Source organism: Lolium rigidum, chromosome 1 (genome assembly GCF_022539505.1).
Source record: "Lolium rigidum isolate FL_2022 chromosome 1, APGP_CSIRO_Lrig_0.1, whole genome shotgun sequence".
NCBI classification, from domain to species: Eukaryota; Viridiplantae; Streptophyta; class Magnoliopsida; order Poales; family Poaceae; genus Lolium; species Lolium rigidum.
In genome coordinates, this window is record NC_061508.1 from 259,676,047 (window position 1) to 259,695,559 (window position 19,513).

The following is a 19,513-nucleotide window of genomic DNA, read 5'->3' on the forward strand; positions in this document are numbered from 1 at the left end:
TAGGGCGTGCGCACCAACTACATCTTTGAGAAGCTGCACCACGGGAGATTTTCCAACCCTTTCACCAACAATGTTAGAGGAGATGTAGTCGTTCACGGGCTTGCAGGAAAAAATTTCCGTGGCGCAGCTTCCGAAGATGCCGTAGGGCGTGTGCACCAACGACATCTTCGAGAAGCTGCGCCACGGGAGATTTCCCAACCCTTTCCTTCATCCATAGGAATGAAACTCTGCTTGGCTTGTTGATCTGCTTGGCAAGGCGTATCGATGCCCCTTTTATAGGCACAACACCGCTTCTACTTTTTCTTGTTGCTTCGACAGGGCGTCGTGCGCTACATGCTTTATCTCATCGAGCAGTGCGTCCACCCATGCGTTCTTATCCTGCCGACATCTTTAGTCCCAGTTGCACCCACCAGACGGGACTAAAGGTTACACACACGTCCTTATCCCACCGACACTTTTGTTAGATGACAAAAAAAAACCATCTTTAGTCCCGGTTGTACCCACCAGCCCGGACTAATGTTTGCCTGACTAATCCTCCCCAAGTAAGCCCCCCCCCCCCCCCCCAGATAATGCAAAAACCAGATAAGCCTCCCCCAGATTAAGCCTCCCATCTATTGTCCCAGTTTGAGTCCCCACCCGGGATGAAAGTTTCCGGCGTCACTGCGTTCCCGCCTATTTTTCTTCCCGCGCTTTCCACCGCTTCCCGCCTCCGTCACTGGTTGGACTATTTTGCAACCAGTGGTCAGAATATTATTCTGAGCACCACTTTCCCTATATAGAGGCGATTCCGAGAAAAAACTGGGAATCCAAATCCAACTTGCTCCTCCACCATCCCCGTGACGACCTGGGCTCCCGTGACGCGCGTCCGCGGTTCACCTGCGCTGGCCCGGGCTCTCGCCGCCGGCCTGGGATCTCGTCGCCGTTTCAATCTCTCGCCCCCATGCCCGCGCCGTCGGCTGAGATGGTCCTCCACGCGCGCGCCGGCCCCCTCACCTCGCGCTGGTCGCCTCGCCGCCGGCCGCGCCGTCCACCTCCATCGCCGCCGTCAAAAACCCGCCCATCGCCCACCGGAGATCACAGCGCCGCCGATCCCATCCTTCGTGCGCTTCCCGGGATCTCCGCGCGCCGCCCCTCCTGGTGACCGGCGCGGCTCCCCTCTGCCCTGGTCAGTCCCTCCATGTCTGGGGCGACGCCTAGCCCAGCCTCCCCTCGATGATGCAGTTTTTTTCTTACTTCACCCGCCAAATTCAGTCGTGAGCTCGTTGTTCGTCTTGTCTGTGGAGGAATTCTTCCTGGGTGCGAGCCACCACCACCGTGAGCTGGGCTTTTTTCCGTGCATATTAATTGTGTTCGGCAGTACATAGTTACTGCGGAAACAAGTTCATGAAAAGAGAAATATGGATGGGCGTTCACTACTGCAAGCAGAACAGATACGCAGTAGCACCGTTCTCCGGCAGCAGCGCTGCCTTGTCGCCCAGCTCACACAACACCTCCTCATGATGCCATACAGCTCCCTATGGTGATTATTCTCAACTGATGCCTGTCAGCACCATGAGGGCACATACATGCCGTGCTCCTTTCTGTGTGTCTCTAACAATTGCGCCATTCTGTTTCAATACTTGTGTCAGAATCCTTTTGATTCATGGTTCAGTGCAACTACAGTTTCGTGAATCCAAAAAACAATTGCTTTATCGGGCTAACAATTTTCTTGCACCGCCTCCAGCGGTTGTCTCGATGCATTTTCGTTAGGTCTTCAAGTGTAGCCTGGGATTTATTTATTTATTGAACTTTTAGATGCATTTTCTCTGTTAGAGTTTGATGCATTTGCCAAGGAAAGATTAAGACGCTGAATGAAAACTCGTTGCTATTTTCGTTTTGTTGTACTGCCCGGTACTGTAAAATTGTATTGCCCGGTATTGTAAAATTGTACTTTTCGTTTTCTTTTTTGTTTGTCCGTAGGTGTAAGAAAATTTTGCAGCGCCCTAACCACCTCGATCCCCATCGTGACTGCAACCCGCTCCCTTTCTATGTTTCTCCCCGAAAAGAACCACATAGCAAAGAACCACACATCAGTACGAGGGTATTTCCAGGTACATTTTCTTTTTCCTATTTATTTTGTTTCCGGCTGAGAACTTTTGTTTCACGTAAGTACAGGTATTCCGCTTGGCAAGTACAACCATCCAGCGTCAGCAGTAGACGGTTCATACGCCCCGATTCAGGAGCTCCCCGCCACCGTTGCGGAGTGCCCTGGAGATCCTCCACGTGTCCATGTCTCCTTCGACCTGGGTTGTAGGGCGATTTCCCGCTCGTCGCCGCCATCCACAGATGGCACTCGTCTACTCCCTTGAGTACCTTCTCCGGCACCGCCAGTGCCCCACCAAGTGCCTCCTCCGGCGCTCCGCCAAGTGCCTCCACCGGCGCTGGTCCATTCTGCCTCTTTGTTCTTCCACTATCTCTCTGCAGCAGTACAATTGTGCTAAAAAATACTGGCAGTGCGTTCTTTTGTTAAAGGAATAACAGAAGTGGTGACACCCCTGGTTCGGTTGTGTTTGTGTCTTCGATCACGCAGATGCTTACGATGCTAGGCAGATGTTGGTTGTATTTTCATGTATTACGAAGTGCATATACAAGTGACATTAGGATGCTGCAGGTTTTTTTGGGAACAGGCAGCACAACTCCACGCTTGACACGAAGTACAACTACTGTAGGTGGGTAGTGCACCAGTAGGCGAGCTTTCTCTTGGTTTTAGTAGTTTCCGGCCAAGCTCCTGCGCTGGCACCTCTCTAGCCGCGATGCTCGATGCAATCTCTGCACTCTTTTATTGAGATAGGCAGTACAGGCAAGTTTAGAACAAAATAAAAGCCAAGAACAAACTTAGATTCTAGTAAAATGATTGTATTTCAGGCTCCACGGGAAGTACAAACTTAGATTTGAGTATGTACGAGTTTATGAGGTCAGGAAGTGAACATTTTGAGTATTGAAAAGTCTCACGTTTCTCTTGTGATTATGATTTCGGCAGTACATATACGGTGAGAAAAAAGTGCAGGTACCCAATAAAATATGTACAAGCGTGCGAAAAGCAGACATACCACCTTGTATGTAAAAAACATGCATACGGACTACTTGAGCTTGTTCAGTTTGGGTAGTACATGTATTATCTGCATTTTCATTGCTGGCCCGAAAATGTTTGTATACCCTAAACTTGCTATGAGTTTATTTGCACCCCTCACCTCAATTCACATGCTTATTTGCCTAAAAAAAAACTCCTTATTGTCTTGTGGTGTAGCATAGAATTGTTTCTCCTTCTGAAAAAAATGAATGCGTATTCTCCATGTTGTAATTTTACTTGATTAGATTTGCGAAACAATGAAAATCGATTCTCCCATGGCAGCCTCCCAAAAAACTACCGAGCCGGATGTTTCCCTACACTCTCCACGTCATGCAATTCATTCTTTCACCTCAGGTTCCCCCGCAGGCCCACCCCTGATACCCCTATCCATCGTCCATAACAAGTTCACAATTGGAGGAGACCTCCATGGGAGCGCTTGTCGGTGTTCCACGCGGAGACTCCTCCTTCCTCCTCTGATGCTACTAGCAACCACCTTGGCAGCGTTTATCGCCGACCTTTCTCTCGCTAGCATGCAGGCAACATGCCACTAAGACGAAGACTTCCAGGCCATATTCTGCCCGCATGCCGCTATGCCCACCCCTGACCCACACATCGATGACCTCTGCCCGCATGCGGCCGCACCTAGACCGCACGCCATCGACTCTCGACCCCCGGGCCGCTAGCCTTTTCCCTGCGTCCCTCGTCGGCATGATCCAGTTATTATAAGAAGTACAATAAAAACCAACAAAACTCAAAAGTAGAAAAAACCAAATAATCTAATCATCCGCGAGGAAGTTCAAATACTCGACGAAGGAAAGTACAACCCTGACACGAGGAATACAACTAGGAATTATAGAAAGTATAGGAAAACTAACAAAATCCAAATGTGGGAAAAACAAAATAATCCCTTCATCCGGGAGAAAATTCAAATACTTGAAAATGAGAAGTACAACCATTCGACACGAGCAGTACAGCAACTTGTTAAAGGAAGTACAAGTAAACAGACAAAATCAAAATGTAGAAAAAAAATAGTCACATCACCCAAGAGGAAGTTCAGATACCTTACGACGAGAAGTACAACCATTCGACAAGAGTAGTACAATCACATATTATAGGAAGTCCAAGAAAACCGAAAAAATCCAAATGAAAAAAATGAAATAATCACGCCACCCAAGAGGAAGTTGAAATACTTGACAGTGAGAAGTACAACCATCTGACATGAGGAGTACACAAACTTATTATAGGAAGTACAAGAAAACCGACAAAAATCCGAATGAAGAAAAAACAAAAATAATCCCGTCATCCGCCAGAAATTTCAAATACTTGACGATGAGAAGTACAACTATTCGACACGAGCAATACAAGCACTTATTATATGAAGTACAAGGAAGCCGACAAAATCCAAATGTTGTAAAAACAAAATAATCCCGTCACCTCCGACGAAGTTCAAATAGTTGATGAAAAAAGTACAACCATTCAACACGAGTAGTACAAACACATATTATGGGAAGTACAAGAAAACCGACAAAATCCAAATGTTAAAAAAAGGAAATAATCCCGTCACCCTAGGGGAATTCAAATAGTTGACGGAGAGAAGTACAACCAATCGACACCAGCAGTACACCCACTTAATATAGGAAGTACAACAAAACGGATAAAATACAAATGTAGGAAAACAAAATAATCCCGTCAACCGTGAGGAAGTACAAGGAGTTATTCCGAGAAGTACAAGAGAAGACTACATGAAGTACAAGCGTAATTACAGGAACTGCAAATTGTCCAAAGAAAATATTCACACATAAGTTCACATAGCAACGTTTGGAAGTTTAAATATTAAGAAACATTTCCGGGAAGTACAACCACGAAGGCCAAGAAGTAGAAGGACATGTCGCGGGAAGTTCATATACGCTTGGTTGTGCTGCACATTTTGTGTGGTCGTGGACCTTAAATGGACATCGTATGAGAAAAATATAGCCGTTTTGCTAAACACTTTCGTGAAACCACGTTGAGAAGTGTAACCTCATTTCCCGAGAAGTACAAGTTCATGTCGTGGGAAGTTCAATGCTCTGTTTTTACGGGGGCGGAAATCTATTGGTCAAATCTCATCGATTTGATCACCGAACACCTCAATCGTTTTCACCAAAAAAATTATATGGTAGAGTATGTGTCTAATTTCATTATCGACTGCATTTCACAACAAATAAATGGATATAATCCATCAAATTCAAGTCGTTATCTCGCAAAGAACACGAGTGATGTGATTTTCGAACGTTCAAAATTTGTTCGACTTTGCATGGATTAAGGAAAATGTTAGATACAAAAAATATGTGGCTAGTTGATGCCTTTCCAATGGTATGTCGATTGCTCCGTTTGAATATACAATTTGGTATTTGCGGGCAAATCATTTGGTGCGTGTTATTACAAACAGGCGGACAGTAATTTTAATTATTCTCTTAAACTGTAACGAATTAGAGAAAACAATGCAAATTAAAAAGTTTCGCCTTCTCTACAGCTTTCCAATGCCATATCATTGGAATCATTCCAACATACGGTTGAAACAAATCGACCAAATTACTGTCCGCTCGTTTTTTAATTCGTCCAGATTTTGGTATTTTAAAAATTAGTCAAAAACTGTGTGAAATTTGAAAAAACTCAAAACATGAAAAAGTTTCGAAATTTCATTATCTATCCAACGGTATATCATTTGCACAATTTGAATAAGGGTTTCTAAAATCAAAGTAAAAGTTTGTTTTCTGGCCATATAGAAACGTTTTCGTATTTTCAAAATTAAATTTAAACCGTGCAAAATGTGTGAAAAGTGTGAACATGAAAATGTTGCGGTTTTTCATTAGCTATCTAGTGGTATATCATTTGCACAATTACGGTAAATGGTTGATAAACACAAAGTATAATTAGTAGCTCTGAAGAAACGGGAAGTTCAAGTAAGTTCCAACAGAAAGATCAACCCTGTTATCCGGGAAGTTGAACCGTTCGACACGAGCAGTACAAGCACCTATTATAGAAAGTACAAGAAAACCGACAAAATCCAAATGTAAAAAAATGAAATAGTCCCATCACCCAAGAGGAAATTCAAATAGTTGACAGAGAGAAGTACAACCATTCAATAAACAGCAGTACATCCACTTAATATAGGAAGTACAAAAAACTGACATAATTCAAATGTAGGAAAAACCAAATAATCCTGTCATCCGTGAGGAAGTACAAGGAGTTATTCCGAGAAGTACAAGCGGAGACTACGGGAAGTACAAATAGTAATCACAGAACTGCAAATTGTAGAAAGAAAATACTCACAAATAAGTTCACATAGCAATGTTGAGAAGTTCAAATATTAAGATCCAGGAAGTGCAGAATCTCTTAAATAGAGGCTAGGGAAAATCTACAACTATCATTCCGAAACACATGTTTATTTATTGTAAAACACACTAGTATGGAAATATTTCCGGAACTACAACCACGAAGGCCAGGAAGTGCAAGTACATGTCGCGAGAAGTTCAGATGCGCGTGGCCGTGCTGCACATTTTGTGTGGCCGTGGATCTCAAATTGACAGTGTACAAGAAAGTTATAGCTCTGTTTTACTGAACACTTTCATGCAACCGCACCAAGAAGTACAACCGCATTGCGCGATAAGTACAAGTTCATGTCGAAGGAGGTTCAGTGCTCTGTTTTTACAGGGCGGAAATCTATTGACCAAACCTCATCGATTTGATCACCAACCACTTAAATCATTGTCACCAAAAGCTTTATATGATAGAGTATATGTATAATTTCATTACCTACAACATTTTACAACAAATAAATGGATCTAATCCATCAAATTGAAATCATTATCCCACAAAATATACCGGAAACATGATTTCAAAACTTGTAAAATTAGTTTCAAACCGTTCGGATTTGGAAAAAATGATAGATACGAAAAAGATGCGCCATTTTCATACCTTTCCAACCGTATATCGTTTCCATTGTTTAAATATACTGCGTGGAAATCGCGGGGAAATCATTCGGTGCCCGTTACATAAAATAGGCGGACAGTAATTCGAGTTATTCTCTTAAACTGTAAGGAATTAGAGAAAACAATTGGAATATGAAAGTTGCGCCTAGTCCATAGCTTTCCAACGCCATATCATTTGCATCATTCCGATATACGGTTGAAACAAATCATCCAAATTACTGTCCGCTCGTTTTTTGAGTACGTCCGAATTTCGGTATTTTCAAAATTGTTTAAAAACTGTGACGATTTCGAAAAAACGTAAAACATGAAAAAGTTGCGCAATTTCATTATCTTTCCAACGGTATATCATTTGCACAGTTTCAATAAGCGATTCGAAAATCGAACTAAAAGTTCGTTTTCTGGCCATATAGAAGGGTTTTCGTATTTTCAAAATTAAATTTAAACCGTGCAAAATCTGTGAAAAGTGTGAACATGAAAAAGTTGCGGTTTTTCATTATCTATCCAACGGTATATCATTTGCATAGTTCCAACAAATGGTTGAGAAACTCAAGGTATAATCAGTACCTCTGAACAAAACGGAAAGTTCGGGTAAGTTCGACAGAAAGTTGAACCCTGTTATCCGGGAAGTACAACCTTGTGTCCAGGAAAGTACAAGTCGGTGCTCAGAATATTATTCTGCAACCGGTTGCAGAATAGTGCTGGTATATATATATATATATATATATATATATATATATATATATAGGATAAATACTTCCTACCCCTGGGTGTAACTACACCCACGTGTCATATACTACCATACGGAAGTATGTACCATACTTTATCGATTTGAGTATGTTCTTATATTATATCTAAGATATTATAAACCAAGTTTTGTGAAAAAAATATAAGTGAGCATGTAGTTTGCACTATATATACGAAATACATGCATATATATACGTAAAAAATGAGTCTACGTAAAAAAATGTGCATACTGCCTACAAAATATTATATATACTACCAAAATAGTCTTATATATTTCATACTACATGTACATATACTTCGGTATGATAGATACTTCCTAGATTATACGAAACACACGTGGGTGTAACTACACCCGGGTGTAGTATGAATATGTCCTATATATAGGATAAATACTTCCTACTCCTGGGTGTAACTACACCCACGTCTCATATATTACCATACAGAAGTATATACCATACTTTATCAGTTTGAGTATGTTTGTATATTGTATCTAAGATACTCCAAACCAAGTTTGGTGAAAAAAAATTAAATGAGCCCATGGTTTGCACTATATATACGAAATACATGCATATTTATACGTAAAGAAAGAGTGTACGTAAAAAAATGTACATACTACCTACAAAGTAGTATATATACTACTAAAAAATTCTTATATACTCCATACTACATGTATATACTCTTCGGTATGGTAGATACTATCTAGATTATGTAAAACACATGTGGGAGTAACTACACCCGGGTGTAGTATGAATATGTCCTATATATATATATATATATATATATATATATATATATATATATATATATATATATATATATATATATATATATATGAGAAACTCTATTAGACACCCCGGGTGCAGAATAGTAATTCTGCACCCGGGTCGATCGACCGAGCCAGACCAGCGGGGCTCCACCAAACCTGGTGCGGCGCAACGCAAGATATCCCTCGTATTCCACCACTTCTGCTGTAATTTCTTCCACATTTTTACGACGACGTTTCCTCTCCTAATTTCCATCCGTGGGTTACCAGCTGGCCCACCACCGTCGAGGGCATCGTGTGCGGCAGGCGGTTCAAGAATCTCAGAGAACGACTGTTCTTGGCGATTGCGGCTGGCGGCGAGCTGGTCGCGGCGGCCGGAGCGACTGCTCCGTCTCCAGCTCCCCTCCGTCGACCGCCTCCTGCTCCGTCACGAGCGCCGTCACCCCCGACCTTGTTCTCCGGCAGCAGCCTCGATCCCCGACCTCCAGCTGATGCCGTAATCAACCATCCGCTCTGTTACCTGAGCGCCACCAATCGCCCCAACCTCCAGATCCCGTCCAAGTCCCACGAACTTCAGATGCCTTCCAAGGTTAGTGATGTTCCTGAACTAGTGAATGATTATTGTGACTGTAGATGTATTTAGGGATCGGGACTAATCACCAATAGTGTTGAATTCTTACTTCTAGCATCCAATAGTTTAACCAATTCTTCAGTGCCGTCCTCTTTCCATCAGTTTTGATGAATAAGTTTCAATTCCACCATCCTTGTACAGCATTATGATGGACTGGATGATAGATGTTTAGTTTTTGTCCGTCCTCGAGTGCATGAGGGGAGCCGCCGCCCCATGCTCCAACTCCCAGCTGTGGAGAACTTGCTAGACCGGCCCCAACCACGTTAATGGACGAGAGCAGTGCAGCCTTGCTAGATTTATTCCAATTTGCTTGGTATTTTTTATGTATTTGTTCGCAGGGCAAAATTAGGTTGCAAGCAACTGAGCAGATACCAAATCTAAATTGTTTCCAGTGCAACTGGTGGCCGATGGCAGTAGATATTCCAGCAATTGCTCTAAGATCCGATACTATTTTGTTCTTATCCATTAGCATTTTCCGCTAAAATATTTTTTCCATTAGATAATCCTTCTACATGAGATTTTTTTATTTTTGGCTATTTCTTCATTACAGAGCGATGAGTCTTACAGGCAAGACCCCTGTGGTAGTGTGGTGGCCGGAGAGCGGCTGAAGCTGGTGGTTACGGCAGCGCAAGCGTAGCCGAGGATCACGAGAGGGCGCGAGCAGCTACAGCTTGGGATTTAGGCAGCTTGAGGTGTGGTGAGCGACGGGCGGCCTTGGTGCCTATGCGAGCGGTGGGTGGCTTCAACTCGTCGTGGACTCCATGGCGTGAGGACCTTGTGTGCCATTGTTGTTGGGCAACATGGCGTGAGCGGGGGGCGACCCCGGCACAGCCGCAGGCGTAGCACGCTGGTAGGCTTTGACCTCATGGTACGGTTTGGCGTTGATCTTTTTTGTTTTCTCTATCGCGCAACATTGTTTTGCGTGTTTGTTAGATTTGTCCCCAATTACAGAGGCGGTTCCACCAGGTGCCTCTGGACTCCACCTGCTTACAGCACATAACTTTTTTGCCGGATCGGGGAAGAGCGGCATTACAATATTCGTAGATATACTCAAGGCAATTGCACATTGGGTTGCTTTTTTTTTCTAAATTCATTCGGAGCGCAAACATTGAGGCTGCATGTAGATGTTTAATTTGAGCTATTGTTGCTGTAACTATCAATGCAAATTAGGGTCTGTTTCAATCAGCTTGTCTTCGTTTTCCTTTGCAATATGCAAGAAACGACTGCTGTACATTCTGCTCCTGTCCATCATTTCCATTTTTTTTTTGGCAAACCTGACAGTTTCTGCAGAGGTTTAGAAGTTTATCAAGTCATTTATTCAAGATCGTAAGATTTTTAATTAATTGAGAACTGAATTCAGTTGTACATTTACTCAGGTGCGCATGTCGGTACATAGAATTTTTGGCAATAAAGAATGGAATAGGTGTGTCAATGCGTGAGGGAGCTGATATATTGCAGTCCTATCAGGTGAGCTCAAGTCTGAATCCAGAAGTTCAGGTTGCCCTTATGGCATTATGAAATGCTTTCTAGTTACGAATTATGAACTAAACAAAACTGACACATAAGTTTCCTATGCTTGCTGTGGTGACTTATCCTTACTATGAACGTACAGTTGTATAATTTGTCTGAAAAATCTTGCAACCCTAGTAAGCTTAATTCTCATTTGCTCTAGATGTATACTTGAGAAAAAAATCGTTGTTCATGGACTGCATTGGCACACCATCTTGATTTGAGTTGAGCTAGCTTTTGACTGATCCATCTTAAATGAGTTCATTTTAGCAATAGCTCGGTGAGTAGCGCATCTAGTAAGGCTCCTAAAACATTGATGGTTGTGTTTTCAGTCGCAAATATTGCATATTTCGTTATTCTGCGGCATTAGCACTGCCCTATATTTGTTGTTAATAATTTAAATCATCTCAACAATGGTGGGATGTTGCTTGGAGATGTAATTTGCTTTTTTATGTGCTTCCTTTCCGATATAACAGGACTGCAAGTCTGCAACCAGGAAACAACGATGGTTGCTTCTTTCTTTGCCCCTGGTATTATTTAGTACCACCGCATCGCTACCAATTTTGAAAAGAGTGACGTTTTTTTTCTCTTGTTTTTGCATCATATTGCTTCGTTCGTTGTCAAATTTTACTCGACGTAATAATTATTGCTGCAAAAGATGAATTCTGAGATAACTAATTCTGCATCTTTAAAATATTGTTGGCTGCAATAGCATCTCCAATCTAGTGCTAGTGGGCTACTGGGCATGCTCAGCTAGGTTTTATATGAAAGTCCCAATATTTGTGTATAACCAGTAGTTACAACACTTATGAGACAAAGCCTGATTTTGTGTTTGAGACAGAGCAGGATTATTATTCGTGATGTCAGAAGTATTAATGGGAAATTGATTTTTTTCATCATTCATCCATTACATGTGTTGCCCATTAGTTGTTTGCCCTTTTGTACGAGATGTAGCTGATATATCGCAGTTTTTTTTTTCTTCATGTGGTATTCTCGTGCTGTTGTGTGGCCTGAGCTCAGCTCAAGCCTGAATCCAGCGGGGGCCTTTTTGAGCTAAAGTTGTGCTATTATTTTTCATTTGCTAATTTATGTGTGGCTTCTCAAACTTATCAATGCGTTTATTTTGGACTAGAAGCATATCAGTTAACTAAATTGTGAATCTTCACCTGCATAATAGTCTAGATTGTTTGTGACTTTGGGCAATAAAGAACATGATCATATGGCAATCTCTGTACAGCTTTTATCTAGTGTTTATTCAGTACTGGTAGCTTAAATTCTGAATTTTATTGTTGGGCAGTAGCTAGGCCCCACGTGCCTGTGTATTTAAATATTTTGGCAATACTAGAGCACACGGTAGCCCTTTTGAGGTGTTCTGGTTTAAACTAATATATGTAGAGGTGAATCTCTGCGTCTTGGTGTATGAAAGCAACCTCTGTTAATAAATTTTATAACGGCTCTTTGTGTCACTGTAAGTTGTGACTTTTTCTGTAATGAAGATGGTGCATATGCACAGCAAAATTTTATTGAAGTTTCAACTTTAAAATACATTAATAGTTACCATATGTGTTTTCCGTTTCCTTGTGCAGCTAGCCATTGGAACGTTTGGGAAAGCATGTTGTTGATCTGGATAGCCCCTTCCAGGACATCTTCGTGCATTGTTGCGTTGTTGGGCATGGAAGAAACAGGGTATATTTACAATTGCATTTGCCCCACTGACTGCTGCGTATCTTCCCCTCCATTGATTATCAAATGAATTCCATTTTGTGCATCTGCTGATGTGAAGGAAGACGGTGGTAAGCAAAGTGATATGAAGGTGGCATCGATGTCATTATGTAGCTTCTTTTGTCAGGGTTTAACATGACTTATGTGAGCTATATTTATCTCGACTTGAATTGTGTATACACTAGGCTTTGCATGTTATTAGAGTGTCCCGTCCATGTAATGTACTTGGCCATGAACTCAGCCTTTTATTTATGTCTTTATGTCCAAATGTATACCATATTTGTTGTGGTCTGATGTTTCTATCTGACATCTTACGTACTACTATCTTTGGAAGAATGAGCTGATGTACAACTCTTGGTTCTCAGGATTCTTATGTCGGCCAATTTTAGAATACATATATTATGTTTCTTTGTTTCTAAAGCTGAAGGTTGAATGGAGCAACGGCGGTAGACGATTCCTAAAAATGTGTTCTCTGACGTTGGATTAATTCAAAGTTTCTTACGTACTAGATTTGCATCGATTGACGAGTATTTTATTATGGTTGATGGCCCATGAGCACTACGAAGTTAGTCTATGGCTTGGCTCGGCTCGGCTGTTCTTGCGGTTAATTTTTTACGGTGCATGCAGTTTTCTTACGCCATGCGGCACTGTGGGCGGGTAGTGGGGCAGTTTGGCCGCTGGGCAGCACGCTTTTGACCCAATTTTCTTAGGCTAGTCATAGTGGGGAGTAACTTAGACTAGTAACATGACATATGTTACTAGTCTAAGTTACTACCTCCATAGTGAGTAGTAACTAATATGTGATGTCATGCATTGTGTCATTTACTATGGTGTAGACTCAACTTGTCTTGGGGTGTGTGATGTTACGGTAACATAGCTAGTTACCACTTCACTCTCTTTCTTCATTCATTGCCATGCCATGTCACCAAAATGCATTGGATTGTGTGATGTTACTAGCTAAGTTACTCCCACTATGAGCAGTCTTACGTCCGACGTATTTTTCTTACAACGTGCGGCTTCAGGTGCGGGATGCCGATGCGTTGGCCAGAGGCTGGCGCGCCCGTTCGGCCCGGGTGCAGAATAATATTCTGCACCCAGGGAGTCAAATAGCGCGTCTATATATATATATATATAGAGAAAAGCTTTTCTACTTTGTGTCTCCACGGAGGTGGCAATCATCACTGTTGACATTGCTTTAAGATTCGTTCCGGTGCCATGTGCCATTCTCTCCAATATATATTTCTTGTGTTTAGTTGTGGCTTTAGATTTTTCCTCTTTGGGATGTGTTGGGCCCATACCCTGCCAACTTTTTAGAGATAGGCCTGGTACCTAGTAGCTCTCTACTCGAGCTAAACTAGGTTTACATCGGTGCCAATTCCGCTGAAGGTTCCATTCGGCCCGTTTTCCATTTAGCCGCTCGACATGAATCCCGTTGGCACACCTCCGGATCCGCCAGCACACCTCTCACTCCTCCTCTCCCTTCGTTCTCCAGTACCGGCGATGGCCTCCGCCGTGCGCCCATCCTCCAGCACCACCTAGTCCTTCCGTCGCTCCTCCCCTCCAGATCGAGATCCACACCTCGTCCCCACCTCGTTCTCTACTGCCCCCGACTTCCCCCACGGTCTCAACATCTCTTCGTGGCCACTGTCCGGCCTCACGCCGCCGCGCTAGGTGTAGTGGGAGGAGCTAGCAGCGCCGGCAGTTCCCTCTCCTAATTTCTGGTCATGGGGATTGCGGCGGGCGGCGAGCGGCTGTAGGTGGGGATCACGGCGGTCGGCGAGCAGCTACAAGTATGTATTTGAGCGGATTGAGGCGTGTTGAGCTACGGGCGGCCTGGGTGTCTAGGCGAGCAGCGGGTGGCGTCGGCGCTACCGTGGACCCGTGGTGGACTTCGCCGCGTGGGGAGCTCGTGTTGCATCGCTTTCAGGAAGCGCGTCGTGCGGTGGCTGACCGCGGAGTTGCGCTTGCATCGGCGTTGTGGAGAGCGGGGGGCTGTCCCGGCACTGCCGTGGGCGTCCCATTCTTTTCCCTCCCCTATCAGCTTCCAGACTCCTTGTTCTCCAGAGAATCGCCATCGACTCCACTAGCGTGCTCCCCAATGGATCTCCCCATTGGGAGAGACGATTCATCTTTCCATGGATTTCTCTCATCCTCTATAAGTACTCCACCCCATGGATTTCTCCCCTCAAACAGTAGTCGAATCACAAGCTGCAGCTGCTAGGTAAACACCTCAGATCCGGATTTACAAAGTGCTGGTGGTTGGTACGGAATTTGAGTCTGTTTTCTTCCAAGAATTTGTTCTTAATATTTGAAGATTTCTCTTCTGTTCATTGTACAGGCCGCTGCAAGATCAGAAGTCATAGAACCGACATGCTGCTCGCATTCAGATTTCAGCCTTGAGATTCAGGTACACAACTACGCATACACCTGGTGTCTGGCTATCTGCACCTATTTTACTTGTTTTGAGGCTTGAACCAGTTATATAGGCTTAATCTCTGGTTTGGTGGTTCATAGGTCAGTTACGTCAGTAGATGCAAATGCATTATTGCTTTCGTTTTCTTAAGCAAAAGTGTTGCAACTTCACGTGTACAAATGTAATATACCTTCTCTCTTCTGTGAGTACGAATGTAATATATCTATGAAATTGTTCATTATGCAGAGATTGCAATGACGTTTGGGTCGAAACGCAAGTTAGTAAATCAGAATGAGGTAATTCTTCTTGATGCACGCAAAGGGAAGAACTCTGGTGGATCAAGACCCTGGCGATGCAAGCATTGTGATAAGAAATTTACAAGTAGCTATACAAGAATTCGCGAGCACTTCTTGGTCCTGGTCCTGGTAAGACGCCACAGGTCTCGCGCTGCTCTGTCACAAATGATCGTGTCAAGTATAAGAAAATATATGATAAGGAACATGCACATACTTTTTTGGTCTGCATTTTCTCTCTAATAAATGGGCCATTTTCCTGTGTTTCAAGATTCAGTTTTGTCCAATGATTTTTCAATGCAAGATTAGAGGATTTTCCATTCCATTTGTGCACCCTTGCAGCTTTCTGCAATGTTCACGGATGATTTTGATATGATTTGTACAAGCACCTTTTATTTGGTTGGAGAGCACCGTGTGGGATTTAGAGTAGGCACCGAATTATTTTGAAAGGGCACCATTTCATTTTCTTGTAGCCAGAGAGCACTGTCTGCTTCATTAGTTCTGAAATTGTGTTCTGGTTTTGTCCAGCGGATTAATCCCTCCCATGTGGTCAGCACTACAATTTTGAAGTTGAGCTTAATGTGAAACTGAGCTAGTTGATTGATTATCTTTGTTAATGATCTAGTTGATTAGATATCATTGTCACAAATTGTAGCATCATGTAATATATACATTTTCTTCGAATGAAATCTCAATGAAAGGTTTGTTTGCTGCACACTTTAACTTCCATTGAAGTTAAATCCGACCACGTTAACTGGAACTGCTAGTTAATGGGAAAACTAAGTTTGTGACATTCAAACATACCAACAGTTTACTCTTAACTTTGAAGAGGGCACCCATTAGATATGCACCAAGCACCGTTCATGCCAATGAACATGCTCCTTTTGTTTGAGTAATAAAAATTCCTTAGCATGTGCGCAGTGCATGTTTCCTACATGTCTACTTATTTTATGTTATGATTTCAGTGTGCTATTATCTGAACTAATATTTTTCTTGTCACCATCTAGAAGTGTTGCCCTCATTGCTAATGCTCCTTTATAAATCATATCCATGTATCGTAGCCCATTTATTTGTAGGGTACATAAGGATGGTAAAAAATCAAGATTTTACTATGATTTAAATATTTCGTTTCACTCCCAAAAACAGTAATAGAAAGATTTCTTTTCTTTTCTTTGCTTTTTGTAATATCACCTCAGGATCATAGCATCGAACCATAGCACGAAACCAATCATGAATATACTATAATATTTTCTATGATACATATAGATCTTTTGGTTTGGGTGATTGGAACCTTTCAGTACTTAAACACGCACCTTTCATGTACATGTGTGGCTCTTTTGCAATAATGTTTTCATCTTACAGCTTTGTAGCTTCTGATTTGTTCCTGATATGGATGGACATTGCCATCCAAGGAAGCAGCTGCAAGGTTGGGTTGTTGTTGGACAGGGAGAGGTTGAGCGGGAGGAGATACGCTGCTCGCCGGCAGGCCGCGCTCTAGCATTAGTGTGTGGTTCGAACGCTTTTGGTACTTACACACGCACCTCTTATTGTTTTGATTTTTTATATTTGCACTCAGGTCGCGGATTTTTGGTTGTGGTGGCAAATCAATTCAACGGTCAAGTATGTGATGATGCTACAGCTGAATGTTTTGCAATAGGGTCATTGACTCTTGTAAAGCAAGCAAGTAGAAAAATTAATTGGGTAAGCTTCTTGTGTTTCTACCAGGTCGAATGAATATATGCTCGAATACCAAAACTATTCAAAATTGAACTAGAACCATTTGTCTTCTTGCCTAGAACCGTTGATGTATTGGCACGCGCACCTTTCCTTAACAAGCGTGGCACCCTTTTTGATCTTTTATTTGCATGTGGTAATCTGATAAAAGGGGACTCTTGTGGAGGAAGTACCAAAATTTAAAAAGAAAATCTATGGGGCAAATTTACTCCCTTGTTTGCTGCTGCTACCAATTTTTAAAGTAAGTCTTTTTATGTGTCATGTTTACACTTGTATCCTGAGTACAGCTGTCGGATTTTGTTGGTTGATGTCAGATTATGTGCCTTGATTCTAATCTTGAACAGTTATGTGAAAAATCATGAAGAATTCTTTACCCGCTAGTAGCATTTTGATAAGTGGAATGAACCAATATAAACATCTGGCACTTTTGATTTGCGTGGTTCGAACCTTTTGGTACTTGCAGACGCACCTTTTATGTGCAAGCATGGCTCTTTTATGATATGTAATTTCGTAGTTTTCAAGATATATAAAAAAAGATCTATCGTTTTTGAAGACATAAAAAAGGTCTGTATAATTTTTGGATTTGTAGTTATCTTTCTTCAGTGTAAATCTGTTCAGCCATTGAGGGATTAAGGGAGGAGCTGGTAGTCACTGATTAGATGGTAAGTTGGTAACAGGAGATAACTAGGGAGAGGAGAGAGAATCGCACATGCATGGCAATTGCAGTACTAGTTTTCTCTCACATGCAGGGTGCAGAATTCCTCCAAGGTAAAGGACACGAGCATGTGAACATGAGCAGGAAATGGGATGCAAGAGCTGCAGCCTTATTCTGGAGAACCTGCACCGCGGCTTGAAGTCCTCGCCATAACTCGCGTGCAGCGTGGCTGCTCAACACAGCTGCTGTTTATGGATAACTTGCTCTCGAGGCCATGCGAGACAAATATTGTATATTGCACTGTGGTGAGAGTATAATTATAGTGTTTCGATGAGAAAGCAGAGCATTGTTTTGTCTAATTTTCATTGTCTAGCTTTGGATTTTTTCTTTGCTCTGGCTTGTTAACAATTCTTCAATTTTGTTGATGGAATAACACAAAAAAGTAATTTTTGCACCCAGCTCCTGGGCAGCGAGGCATATTATTTGTAATCATCCTTGCATTATGATAATATTTTTCTAATTAAGCAAATATTATTCCGTCTGTTGATAATCTTTTTTCTACTTTTTTACCAGTAGAAAAGCTCTCCAAGGAAACGACGAACAATAAGGCCTGCAGCGAAAAGCTCCCTGATTTTGTCGATACGGGTAGAAAATAAAGAAATGGTTTAATTGCGGGATTGAGTACAGGTTGGTTTGTTGCTGTAATGGAGCATTCAATCGGATTTCCCATGACGGCACTCTAAAAAGATTATTTGATTTATTTGGACATGTTGTACTAATCATTCTAGTTTTTATTTGGTTGTGACACTCGTGACCATGGTGATTTAGCTCATAAGTCAGCAATAGGCTCGGTGTCCGTCGAGTTCCATCCGTTTAGAGGAATTTTTGAGGGTTTTTTATGTGTTTTAAATCCATAGCAAGTGTACAAAATAACCCCCGCAACCGAACAAGGCATCAATGGTAAATGGATTGGTGGGGGTTATTTTTAAAAAACGAGGCACTAAATAAGAAGTTCCCGTTACGGTTATGAGAGAGAAGAAGAGGTCCAGACACGGGATGGAACCTAACATAAATTAGCTTGAACCCATCATGTGATTCGAAAAGGTGGTCACATGTCTCGAAAGAGGTAGTCACATGTCTCGAAAGGTGTGAAAAGCTGAATCCTATAGGCTAGAGTAGGCCAGTGCTAGGTTGCCCAAAATGATACATGTGTAAGAGAAAAGGTGCCGGTCCCCCTTGCTATTTTGGATTATGGGTGTGTAGAAACCAAACAAAGTGGATCCTTTTAGGTAAAAAAGTTCGGATCTCAATGCGAATGAGTGGTTCCGATTACACCCTCCACTACTTACAAACATAGCAAATCCACTCTATATAACTTCCTGAATGAGAAGGTTGACCTCTCTGTCGGAACTTACCTGAACTTCCCATTTTCTTCAGAGCTACTGATTATACTACGACTTTCTCAACCGTTGGTCGGAACTGTGCAAGTGATATACCGTTGGATAGATAATGAAAAACCGCAACTTTTTCATGTTCACAACTTTCGCAGATTCTGCATAGTTTAAATTTAATTTTGAAAATACGAAAACGCTTCTATATGGCCAGAAAACGAACTTTTTGTTTGATTTTCGAATCGCTTATCGAAAATGTACAAATGATATACCGTTGGATAGATAATGAAATTGCGCAACTTTTTCATGTTTTACGTTTTTTCAAAATCCTCACAGTTTTTGAACAATTTTGGAAATACCGAAATTCGGACGTACTTAAAAACGAGCGGACAGTAATTTGGATGTTTTGTTTCGACCGTTTGTCGGAATGATGCAAATGATATGGCGTTGGAAAGCTATGAACTAGGCGCAACTTTCTTATTCCAATTGTTTTCTCTAATTCCTTACAGTTTAAGAGAAAAACTTGAATTACTGTCCGCCCATTTTATGTGACGGGCACGGAATGATTATCCACACGA

General features: G+C 42.1%; 2 long non-coding RNA genes across 4 annotated transcripts; both read left to right on the forward strand.

Moving 5' to 3' along the window:
* The first annotated feature begins 9,005 nt into the window (after positions 1–9,005).
* On the forward strand, positions 9,006–12,798 carry LOC124693034. 2 transcript variants are annotated; one of them, XR_006999833.1, is made up of 3 exons: positions 9,006–9,176; positions 10,595–10,685; positions 12,314–12,798. It is a non-coding gene; the product is annotated as an uncharacterized LOC124693034 (long non-coding RNA). The 2 variants fall into 2 exon arrangements; XR_006999832.1 differs by lacking the exon at positions 9,006–9,176 and adding an exon at positions 9,975–10,086.
* A 1,698-nt stretch (positions 12,799–14,496) lies between these two features.
* Positions 14,497–18,139, forward strand: LOC124683576. 2 transcript variants are annotated; one of them, XR_006996748.1, is made up of 4 exons: positions 14,497–14,670; positions 14,788–14,856; positions 15,109–15,287; positions 18,118–18,139. It is a non-coding gene; the product is annotated as an uncharacterized LOC124683576 (long non-coding RNA). The 2 variants fall into 2 exon arrangements; XR_006996747.1 differs by lacking the exon at positions 18,118–18,139 and having other exon boundaries at positions 15,109–15,997.
* The last annotated feature ends 1,374 nt before the right edge of the window (positions 18,140–19,513 follow it).